Here is a 13,035-nt window from a genome sequence, read left to right as displayed (position 1 = left end):
GCTTCGCTATGTGGCCTGTTTGTCCACATTTAAAGCACTTCCCTTCTTTCATGAAGCGTTGCTTTTCTTCTTCCGAAAATTGCTTTGCTTGTGGGTATAGATTGGAGCGAAATTGAGGAGCATTAGGAGGTGCATAGGGCTTCATCTTCTTTTGATTTGATAGTGGCTGCTTTTGCCACTGTTTTTGTCCTTCATTTGGGGCTGAATACTCCTCATCATCAGCTACTCTCTTCTTATCATTCTTTTGGAATGATTTGTTGCCATTGTGCTCCATTTCCCATATCTCAGCATGGTCAATGAGTTCCCTGAGACTAGAACAATGATAATGATTAAGAGCAGTACGAAGTTTAAAATGCAAACCTCCTTGAAACTTCCTAAGCTTTTCCGAACTGTTGATCTTCTTGAAATGTTGGACCTTCAAAAGTAGCTCCCAAAATCTCTTGGTATAGTCACCAAGTGACTCATTTTTCTTTTGCCAAAGCCGATCCCATTCCATTTTTACATCTCTTTTGAAATGAACAGGAAGAAATTGGCTTTGTATCAGGCGAACAAAGGACCGCCATGATTTTGGGGCAGCATGATCATATTCCAACCCCGTCCACCAAGTATGGGCTAAGTCGGTTAAATGTAAAGCTGCAAACTTAATCTTTTCTTTTTCTTTATACTTGTCACGACCATACAAAATTTGAAATTGACGAATAAACTTCAGAAGAAGATCAGGATTTCGGGAATCATCATACATACTGAACTTGATCTTCTTTTCAAGTTGAGATAGTGACTTAGTCTTCTTCTTCTTCTTATGGCCTTCGTCCATGCTCTTGAGGTTGAAGATGATGAAGTGCTTGATGGGGATGAAGATGGAGACGAGGGTGAAGAATGTCGACGCCTTTGACGATGATGAGGTCTTCCACGAGAAGGGTGTGACTCTTCATTACTAGAAGAGGATCCATCAGAATAGGCGCCAGATGACTTTGAAGAAGAGGATGAGCTTCGACACGATCTCTTTCTTTGTCTTGAAGTAGAATGGGACTGCCTCTTAGAAGTAGTTGGACTTCTTGATCGGCTCCTTTCATTGGTATGGCTTTGTCTTCTTGAAGTAGATGGACTTCTTTCCTTGAATTCTTTGGGATTCTCAACTTTTTCTAGTTTGAGAAGTTGCTCACGAATTTGCTGATTCTCCTCTCTAAGACTTTGAATGGCTTGAAGGATAGCACTCGATTGATCCATTGAGACTAAAGAAAAAAAATATGCTCAAGCACTCAATGCAAGGGCTGAAAACAAACAAACTTATAGTTGTAAGCACTACCAGTGTTGGGGGTGAGGACCGAGCCAAAGCTCTGATACCACTGTAAACGCCCCGAACAACGTAGTATGCTTAACAATTATGATATTTGCTTGTTTTCGAGATTTAATATAAAAGAGAATGAACACTTAAAGTTGAAAATGAAAATTACTCACAAAATTACAGCCATGAAAATGTAAAAGTAATGGAGAAGTGGGGAATGATGATGGGGATGGATAGGGCCAATTTCTGGCTATCTGTGGGTGCTGTACATGAGTTTACAGCAAAGAAAAATGATGTTGAATGAAGAAAAACGAGCTCTTATTTATAGGAGAGAGGAGAGCTAGTACAAAAGGGGAAAGTGGAGTAGCACAAGACAAGTGTCCAGCCACATGTCATGAGATGTGACAAGTGGTGGGACACTTGGAAACTTGTGTGACAAGTGTCTTGACACTTGTCTCTTCTCTATGGCCTTCCTTTTTGGGTTGAATACTGTCAAGAATAGAAACAACCAAATTTAGTAAGCACAGTCAGAGTACAGAACTTACTATTTTTAGAATGACATCCCTATTTTTTTAGGACTAGCATTTTTAGGCTAATTCGAGGCTCCTAAAATTTAGGGACCTCCTAAAATTTAGGGATCTCCTAGAATTTAGGGACCCCCCCAATATGGGTATCATATGAAAGCTTTTTCCGTGTACATCGCAAAAATGGTATCCGAATCTTCATGTGACTTTCCTATGCAAAGAAATGTGCATTTCAAGCTTTCAGCCCACACATGCACATTATACAAGCATTTCATGATCATGCCATCTTGTTGATTGTAACTGTCTGTTCTGGTGGATCTAGCCCACACTTCAAGGCATCAATCCTTTCTGTGTGCGAGTCTAACCCTGATATGCGTGAGTTCTAGTCACAGGCGCCCAATCGGGTCATATAGGTGGAAGTGTGAACTATCTTTTCTCTAACCCACCGTGTGGGTCCACCATAACCTATGACCACTCATCAGTGGCCAGCTCCAATGCACTTTTCTTTATATCTAATTAGTGCAAAGGAAATAAAATTAATAAATCATTATATAGACAAATTAATGAAAAAGGATACAAATTCTGTTTTTATAGAGTTGTGACAACCCTAGCAGTTTCCTTCACATGGTATTAGAGTCAGTGCTCTTATAAAGAGTATCCTTTGGATATTGTGGAGAGCTAGTCTTTGTGCGAGGCACACAATACGACTCGTAACCGAATCACAATGTCCCAGACACCTTCTCCAGTTCCTATGTCTTATCAAGCTTCTCCATCATTGGAGGCCCTGAGACGGCATTATGAACTCGGTGAGAAGGACGACACTCCACCTTCACCAGATTTCACTAACATGACACAGGAGAACTTTGAGGAGTACTATCGCAACAAGTATGGTGATGTTTACACCCCTTCTACCAGTTTTGCTACCACATCCGGACCAATTGGTGAGACTGGCCACCTCTCCGATCATGGAGGACATACGGCATTCGGAACGTCTGGCGATCCATCTTCATCATCTCAACCAGGTCCAATGTCAGGTTTGTATAATTCTTTTATTTTGCATGAACCAAAACCCTCACATATTTCTTCTTTTGAGGTACAGGATCTGGATGGCTTTGCATATATGAACTTCAATAAAGGGGGCTCACGAAGCAGACGAAATTCAGGTACATCTACAGCTTCTGTTTCATTTGAGCATATCACACACACTTCTCACTTGCCTCCCATCCCACCCTCTTCTATATCACACCTCTCATCGTCTTTCCAAAACCTTGGATTACATTCCACATCTGTATCACACACCCTAGGGGTTGGGATCTTCCATCTCCGCTCCTAGCACCTTTTTCCTGCTCCATCCCATTCTCTACCTCTTTGCACCATGGTACTTCGTTAGGGGGATTGCCACCCTTTAACACAATGCCTCTCACCTTACACAGTGTCTCTCACCTTTCAGCACATGAGCACACCCATAACTCCTGGGACGATTGTGATGGGCATCCCCCTCACTATCCCCAACTTCACATCTCCCATGACCGCTCATACACAGGGGTTTCCATCCTTAGCTTATGGTGCGTCTTCACACTCTCCTTGGTTTACACCTACGCAGGGATTCCCATCTTCTGCTCACCGTGTTCTCGTCCCAACTCCTTGGGTTCCTCATGTGGCTACCATGCCCATGCCTAGTCGACCCATCCCTACCTATGGATCCACCTTGCACACTACACACATGCCTAGTGGGCACTCTGGGGCCAATTCCCAAGTGTACTCCACTCCCCCATCCTACCCACACTACACTTTTTCACACTCCATCTCCGAGCACTAGCACTCTTGTTGCAACAGCCAACAATGCCTTCACCGATAAGATACGTTTTAACGGTTCATATTTCACCACTTTGTCTAATTTCATGCAACAAGTGCTTGAGTCTCAGGGTCTTTGGGACCTCGTCATTGGCTAGTCGACCCATCCCTACCTATGGATCCACCTTGCACACTACACGCATGCCTAGTGGGCACTCTAGGGCCTATTCCCAAGTGTACTCCACTCCCCCATCCTACCCACACTACACTTTTTCACACTATCCATCTCCGAGCACTACCACTCTTGTTGCAACGGCCAACAATGCCTTCACCGATAAGACACATTTTAACGGTTCAAATTTCACCACTTGGTCTAATTTCATGCAACAAGTGCTTGAGTCTCAAGGTCTTTGGGACCTCGTCATTGGTCTAGAGCCTATGCCAGACCCTCGACTAGCTCACCCTCATTACATCCGTCAATGGAGACCCGCCAATGCCACAGCCAATGTTGAGCTAATGCAGGGATTGCTTCCTGAGTTTCACTCTCAGTTGCAGCACTTCCCACTCGCGTCAGAGCGTTGGAGTCACCTTCTCGACCGCTATGCGGCTCGTGATCCTATTCGGCGCATCAATCTCGACTTTGAGCTTCAAGAGTTCTCTATTAAGGAAGGGGATGATCTATAAGTCAAGCTGGCTGAATATAGACGGTTACTTACCGAGTTCGCCACTACTGACTCTCCAAAGTCAGATGACGATCAGGATACATTCTTCTTGAATAATTTGCCCAACAAGTATTTCAATTTCATTCAATACATCATCTCCCAACCTAGATTGCCAACCTTCTACGAGTTTGAGTGCCAGTTCTTGCGTTACACAAGGCTGTATGCTCAAGTCCATAAAAAATCCTCATCACAGTCTTATTCAGAGCATAGGGGGTTGGTTGCCTCTTCTTCGGGAGGGACAACCACTAGTGGCAAAAACTCGTTAGATGCGAAGACAAGCCAATCAAAGGGTGACTCCTCTTCCTCAGATGGAACCAAAATCTAGACCTATCTGGCAGCAACTCCCTAAGAAAAACCGGTTTTGCACACATTGCCAGAGAGCAGGCCATGTGGACGAGGAGTGTCGCTCCAAGGCCCAAGGTCTTCCACCTAAAAAGCCTCGGCAGACCAATGCGACTGCACAGTCCAATAGAGCTACGTCCTCCGCTCCTACTTCATCTGCTCCTTCACCACCCGTCGTTGTTGCTGTTGGACATGTGGCTCGAGTACAGCCTCAGCGGCCCATCTCCAAGGTTGTCCACGTCCGACTGACGGGTCAACCCGTCCGATCCGTCCTATCCCGTCCGCTGCGACCGGTCCCATCCGGACCCATCCGACTGCACCCGGCCATGATCCGTCCGATTCCCTATGACTTATCGTCCGCTGACTGCACCCTGCCATGACCGTTACGCCGCGGCCCGCACACGAGTCTTGACTCCCATACGCCTGGGCCTTGCAGCCAATAAAGTCATAAACGGTCACTTTTCTTACCGTTTTTCTTATCTTTCTTACCTTTTTTTTCTTTTTCTTTCTTAGCTTTCTTTCTTACATTTCTTTTCTTCTTTTATTTTTCACCTTTCTTTTTATTCTTTTCTTTCTTGAATCTTCTCTATTCTTTTTTTCTTTCTCTCTATTCTTTTCTTTCTTTCTTTTCTCTCTCTCTCTATCTTTTCTTTCTTTCTCACAAAGGCTCAAGAGAAAAGATTAAAGATTAAAGTTTTAAACTAACAAGTTTAAAAACTTTCCCTCACCCCCCCCCCCAAAAAGGCCAACCCTAAACCCCAAAGCACTCTCCCTTTCTATAAAATCTCCCCTCCCCCACCATCTCATTCATCCTTTCAAGTTCTCCATCCCTCCTACTCCTCTCAAGCTCTCCATCCTTCCTACTCTCTCAAGCTCTCTCCTTGAGTCCTCCGTTCATGTATCGACACATACGGCAAACTATCATTGAGGTAATGCTTCTAAATCCATTATTTTGCAATCTCTTCTTTTAATCTCCTAAATTTATTATAATTTCATCGTGAATAATCTTGTAGGTTGGGTCACAAAATGTGGTGCAAGTTGTCACAGACAACGCCTCGAATTGTGCATCTATGGGGTGGAAACTTGAGCCCAAGTTTCCGTCCATAGTATGGACACCATGCGCTACGCATTGTCTAGATCTTCTTATGGAAGATATAGGCAAGTTAGAGTGGGTGGCGAGGATTGTCAACGATGCTTGCACAATCATTGGCTTTGTCAACTCCAAGGTTCGAGTTCTTGCAATATATTGCTCGAACTCGAACTTGGAGTTGAAGAAACCCTCGAAGACTCAGTTTTCGGCCATGTGGCTTCTCCTCGAGCGTCTCTATGACGTTCGCAACAAGCTACAAAAAACTGTTGTGTCAGATGAGTTTAAGGAATGGCTTGAAGGGGAGTCCACATCAAGCCAAGTGGAAGCAAAGGCCGTTCAAAGGCTTTGCTTAAAGGAGGAATTTTGGATGGATGTGAGGGGCATTATCATTGCCATCACTCCCATCTACAAGGTGCTTCGAATGACGGACATGGAGGGGGCTACTATTGGCCTCCTCTATCATCTTATGGCGGATGCGGTGGAGGAGATACAATCATCGACCATCGTGCATAGGGAGATCTCTTCTTCATGGTATTGTTTTTTTTTTTAATGATTCATGCTTCTTTTTAGTTTTAAAATCTATATTTCATACTCTCTCACACTTTCTTTTCAAATTTCACCTCTAAATCTTCTTCTCTAAATCTTTATTATCTTACACCTACTGTAGTGATATCTTCAATACCACTCCTAAAAGAGATGGCATTCTCTTTTTAACAAAGAAAAGATGGAAGTGGATAAAGCGACCCATACATGGGTTTGCGGCACTCTTACATCCTGCCTTCAAAAAACCCTCTCTCTTTATGGATGTCAATGTCCTTGCCGATCGTGAAGCGATCAAAGGGGCACCGCTTTCACATCTATCATTTGTTGAAAGTGGGAATCGTTCGTGAAGCCTCTTTTTTTGTGGGAGTCATTTGGCTATCAATTGCCTCACCTCCAAAGAGTGGCCTTACACATTATTGCATAGGTTTGAAAATCTATTCTCTTTTTTCATTTAATTCTAGTTACTTTAACCGTACTTTTTCTTCACATGGTTTAGGATTGTTCGTCGGTTATTTAGCTATCAATTGCCTCACCTCCAAAGACTGGCCTTACACATTATTGCATAGGTTTGAAAATCTATTCTCTTTTTTCATTTAACTCTAGTTACTTTAAACTTACTTTTTCTTCACATGGTTTAGGATTGTTCGTCGGGTGCATGTGAGAGGAATTGGTCCGCTTATTCCCTTGTGCACACCAAAATTCATAGCAAGCTTAGCACGCGACAATTGGAGCGACTAATTTATTGTCGCTTGAACTTACGCATGCTACGCAATATGCATGAGATGTCTATGGCAAGACACGTATCATATATCTAAATTTTATACTTTTTAGTTCATAATTTTATTCATAGATTATGAAATATATTTAAAGAAGTTTCATTTGTTTAATCTAAGTTCTTCATTCTTTAAATGTATAGATAAATGTGGATTCACTCAAGCTCTCCGCTAGTATACTTAAAAGTGTGACTCGCGAGAGAGACTTGGAGGATGAGCAAATCTTTAGGGAGCTTTACTTGGAGCTCGAGGAGAAAGACCGGCGGGTCTTTCGCACTCATGCATGGCGTACCCATGTTGTTATTCGCCCTCGCGCAGATAGCAATGAAACTAGCACTTCAGCATCCACATCGGCTGCCCGTGATACTTGTGGGGCTCTTAGATGCTACACGAGACGTGGGAGTGGCTCAAGAAGTACTCCCACTTCCGCCCAGGAGAACATACCTATCACTGGCTCTCACCTAGAGCTTAGAGAGCCCAAGTATCATGACGAGGCCAATGTCATTAGTAAGGGTGATTTTGTTGAGGAGGGTGATGGCTCCTCAAGCGGTGACGAGGATGCTTCCACCTTCGATGCCGAGAGTGATATGAACACCTAAAGTAATCATGTATCTTGATTTGGATTGAGCCATGGATGATGGCTTTTATCTCAATCCATTTTTGTACACTTTTTGTATGGGATTGCACATCTGGATCATAATAAACTTGTTGGTTTCATTATTCATGCTACATAGTACACTCTCAAGTCTTGTTTCAACTCTCTTATGCACTTTTGACTTGAATCTCTAAGTTTATGTTTTAATTTGTAAGTCCAAACATTAAGCATAGACTTAATATTATATGTATGTTTTCTTTCATCGGCCGTAACATCAGACGTAGATCCAAGATTTATTAGTCTGATTAGTACCGTACTAGCATCGGGCTATACTAATCGGACGTCATCGAACGTGACAACCACCCCCATCTCTTTCACTACCCCTGAGGGATTGGCTGATTGGTCTGCAAGTTCCGATCCCGTTGCACTTCATGCATCCATCTCACCTTCCTCTCCACCTCGTCAAGCGTTCCCTTGGCAGAGCCTTGCTACTGGACATACGCGATGGTAGCCACCTTCTTCGATTCGCATGCCTCCAGGTCCTTTCGGATACCCTAGGTCAATCTAGCATTCATTTTTCACACTCTTAGAGTCAGGCCCATAGGATTCATTATCCTTAGTTTTTCCATTTTTTTGTCTTCCGCTGCATTTACTCACACACATACACATTCATTGCATTTGTTTTGCGTTAGATTTTCTTTCTGTTCTGTTTTGCTTTGGAGCATCTCACCACTAACCTCTGTGTTTGCAGATTCTCATCTCTTTTGCAAGGTTTTGTCTTTCAGTGTAGGGCTAACTTGCAGATTGCATTGGTCCTCCCTGGGCTAGAGACGTGGAGATACGCACCGTTCCTTTCATGGTTTCATCCTCCTAGGAGTGCTTGCTCTTCTTCCAGCATGGCGGTTTCCCCTCTCGAGGCGGATCGTACAACATCTCTCTCGATACTATCATGGCGGTGACTTCTACCTTGCTCTTCTAGCGGGGTGCTTCATCCACTTCATCTTCTTTCATTCCTTATGGTTCTTGCCACCATATGAAGACCAACATCAAGCTCCTCTTCCTTCTTCCGTATCTATATCCAAGTTGAGAGGGGGTTCCTACCCTTCTTGGTATTGTACAAGCTTCACCACTTTGTCTTCGACATCGGCTTCTTTCCCCTGTTGTATCTTACCCTTTGCATTGCATGATTACATCATCCATGTACTAGGGCGCTTGGGTAAGTGAACAATTTTCTCACGAGGGACACTATCCAAGTGGCGCCTGCTGCATGAGCATTCTTCAGCATATAGCATACTTTGCATCCCATTGTGCAGAGCACCACTTACACGGATCCTAAGCTGTTTCCACCGGCAGCTGTTGTTACCACACCACCCTCCTTCTTCATCACATAGATACCTCATCACCTATTTTTCCTCGTTATCGACACCCTAAGTGGATGGGTTAGCTTGTACTGTTTTATGATGTGTTGGGTGTACCCTCCCTACTCCCGTCTTCTGAGTCACTTTTACTCAATCAACCGTATCCCATCAAATTTACTTCACTTATTCCAAAAAAAAAAAAAAAAATCCATATAGTTGCATCCGCCTTTGTAGGGCTTGGTAGGCCACTAGGCAGCCGACGTGCACCCTTTGTCCGATGCCCTGTCCTCTCTAGGGTGACTACTTGGATTCCCTTGGCAAGATAACCATCGCCTCTGTAGTCTTGGTAGGCCACTGGGCAACCAACGTGCATCCTTTGTCCAATGCCTTGGCTGCTTTGGGGTGGGACGCCTTGGAATACATAAATATCATAATGGCTGGCCTAACCTTTCAGCTCAGTTTTGGGCCTTAGAGAGAGTGTTGAGCTAAAATATGCATTACTTTGCTGATTAACCTCTTAAAGCGCCCCAAAACACACTAAAAATGCTCTTTTAGAGTAAAACCCTAAAACGGGGAGCGCTTCGAGAGAGTTCAATGGAAACCCTAAAACGGGGAGAGGTTCAAGAGAGTTTAGTGAAAACCCTAATTTTTGGGCCGCCCTTCCACATCTATAAATAGACAGGCTGCCCCCATTCAGCGATAATCCTTGTTTGCAAGTTACACCAGCCCACACACCCTCTGCTGTTGTTGGCGCCCAGTTTCCAGCCTACAGCCCGCCTCTATTTGCTGTTCAGCCATCATTGACTGCAACCACATTATCTTCAGCATGTCCATTGCTGTAAGCGACAGCTCTCAGCTGCTGGCGACTACTCCAGACTGTCCCAGACTACTGTTCAGTCTGATGTCCATCATCTCCAGGGTCAGCCAGCCTGCGTTTTCAACATTGCAAGCCCTAACACTCTCAAACACTATTTCAGCCTGCTGTTTATAACAGACTGTGCATAGTTTCCAGCCTCCGATCAGTGGTACACTACTACGTTTACCAGTTTCCAACCTCCAGACTACTGCGTTTTGGTGACCAACCTGCTACCATTCACTATTCAACACTCCTACACTCCGACTGGTGGTCACAAACTTGGGATCCGTCTTTGGTGGACGTCACACTCCGACATTGCTCTGCCCTTGAGCACACTGTACACTCTTACATTCATTTACAGCATTCATTCACTTTAGAGTTGTGTTCTCTCTCTCCCTTCTTCTGTTTGTGTTTGAGTTTTGAGTTTTGCGTTTAGGGTTTGAGTTTTACCCTCTGTGTCTGTGACGGTCTCTCTGTGTTTCTGTCGTGATCGTACACTCTCTCTGTCCTCAATGCAAACCCTAGCAATTTCCTTTCCATTTCCATCGTCCATGAAGTGGGTGAAGGCCAATTAAGTGTCCAAATCAAGGGACAAATCAGATTGAAGACTTGCTGGTCACTTTGGATAGCAAGGGGAGTTTGAATTGCAAAAGGAATCAGGAGTATTCCATTGTAGATCAACTTCTTCTTCAATAAAGCTAAAGAAATACCGAAAGGGGCGCCAATTTTAGGGCCAATCGTGTGTGCATTGTCCAAGATCAGTAGGTAAATTTGTATTTTCAGATTTACATTAATTGTTTACTGCTGTAATTAAGTTGTAATTAGGGATTTACCACCCTATCCACGGAAGGAAGGCTAGTTGCATGGTTCTGTTGCCGGGACTTGAACCCAGGTCGCTCGGGTGAGAGCCAAGTATCAGAAAGTTAAATATGTGCTTCAAAGATCACAGGATAAGCAAAAGAGAGCAAATGATCGTCATAGGCATGCTTTTCACTTTGCAGAGGGCGATTATGTATTGTTGCAATTTGAAAAGGCATGGCTGAAAAAGATGAAGGGCAAAGAGCCATTGTATCCAAAGCTGTCTATGAGATACTATGGACCATTTCAAGTGTTGTTGAGGATCAGTGATACATGCTATGGACTGAAATTGCCTCCACACTGGCGGATACACAATGCTTTTCATGTGAGCTTGCTCAGACCTTTTCATGGTGATGTGCCAAAGGATATGTCTGCTGAAATTCAGCCTAAGGTTGAGGAGCTCGATGTGATTTTGGTACCTGAGCAGATTTTGGCACATAAGGAAAGAAAGATCAAATGTAAATTTTTCAAGAGATACTTGGTGAAATTTCAAAATTATTCAACCATGGATGTCAAATGGATGGAAGAGGATGACTTGGCAAACCATTCTCAATTGTTGCAGCTTTACCTAGATGCCTTTCAATTATAACCGACTTTAGTTCAAGCTCCGCAAGGTTCAACAGTGCAAGGGTCTGAAGCATTGCGTGATGCTCAAGGGGGAGGTAGCACTTCCACTCCTCCAGTTATGGACAGCTCTCGTATATAGTGGATCTCGGATGTATTCAGCATGCATCCAAGGTATTGCGCTAACAGTATGTTTGCCATGAGATCACTACTTAGTATACTAGTCACTGTGAGATGTATGCAAATGAGTATGAGTTTCACCCAAGCACTGGAACTATACTTTTGCATCAGCTTATGATCAAATTGGCATGAACTTTGCCTCAATTTTGAGAAAAAAAATTCTAATCAGTTTCAGCTCAGTTTTTTATCAGCTTGAGAACCGTTTATGATCACTTTTTGGATCAGTTTTTGCATTGATTGCTGGTCAGTTTTTGCAACGAGTTTGTGGTCACATTTGCACCAGTTTGTGGTTAGTTCTCAGATCAGCAAGTGATCAGTTTATGATCAAATTATGCTCAGTTTTCAATAGTTTACATCTAGTTCCATGGACAGCAGCATATGTTATGATGCCATTGATGTTTTGGCCATGGTTTATGCTTGGTTATGCTATGCTATGGTTTGGTTTTGCCAGATGAGTTGAGCTCATGAGAAAGGGACATGTCACAATAATAATCTGACAATGTTTTTGAGATTCTTTGTGAGTCTTATGTTATGTTATGTTGGCTGGCAGTTTTCAGCATATGTTGGATATATGGAATGGTTGAACAGCAGTGCGCAATGTTGTGTTGACTATGATGCCCTATGGAAAATTCCGATGTAGTACTTTGCTTTTGATGCATTTGGCAGTGCAATCAAGGACGATTGCAAGGATTTCAACGAGGAGGGTTGTCATGAGGACACGTGTATTTTTGAAACCGCGCTTAACATATGGATTAATTTTTAATCACATGATTAAGTAAATGTTGCATATGTGAGGTACAACTGGGATTAAAGTAAATTTATGAGCCTGGGACCCGAGAAAATCACGGGATATCAAAGGCAAAAGTTGCTATAAGTTATGCCGCACAAGTACTTGGTAGTATCTAGTGCCAGTTGTTGGCCTAGGTCATTCATTTGGCAGTTGATGACACTAAAGAAGTGGCGTTTAATGGTACATAACGCCAATGTGATGGTCAAAGATGATGCAAAGACACTTGGAAATGGAAGTTACCTAGCCAATTTAAGTATTGGCTAGTCTGATTATTTTTCAAGACACTGAAATAATTATTAGATTAATTTTTAGACTTTAAAGACTGAAAATTAATATTTGATTATGGATAATGTTGGAAAAACCATTTGGAAAAAATGTCCATGCAAGACTGAAAAACGTCTTCAGAGGTTAGAGAGAGGCATTTTTAGTGTATTCAGCTTGCAAGAGAAAGGGAGGAGATACTGCTCGTCTGATTTGCAGCCATTGGAGGACCTTCTGAGACAGCCACGGGCTGGAGAAGACCAATCAACAGCGAAGGGGATCGAGAGTATCCCATTGTAGATCAAATTATTCTTCAATAAAGCTAAAGAAATACCGAAAGGGACGCCAATTTTGGGGCCAATTGGGTGTGCATTGTCCAAGATCAATAGGTAAATTTGTATTTTCATATTTACATTAATTGTTTGCTGCTGTAATTAAGTTGTAATCAGGGATTTATCACCCTATCCACGGAAGAAAGGCTGATTACACCAAGCCATAAA

At 43.1% G+C, this 13,035-nt stretch overlaps 1 protein-coding gene and 1 pseudogene across 2 annotated transcripts in view; one reads left to right on the top strand and one right to left on the bottom strand.

Annotated features, from left to right (window-relative positions):
- The window catches only part of LOC148011803 (dentin sialophosphoprotein-like protein), a 115,396-nt gene that overhangs the window by 76,253 nt on the left and 26,108 nt on the right, over window positions 1–13,035 (bottom strand). The window lies entirely within an intron of this gene.
- Window positions 5,705–7,672, top strand: LOC148011805 (uncharacterized; annotated as a pseudogene).

Source organism: Lygodium microphyllum, chromosome 28 (genome assembly GCF_053477565.2).
Source record: "Lygodium microphyllum isolate KBCC chromosome 28, Lygodium_microphyllum_v1.1.10, whole genome shotgun sequence".
Taxonomy (NCBI): Eukaryota; Viridiplantae; Streptophyta; class Polypodiopsida; order Schizaeales; family Lygodiaceae; genus Lygodium; species Lygodium microphyllum.
This window is presented reverse-complemented; position numbering and strand designations above follow the sequence as displayed.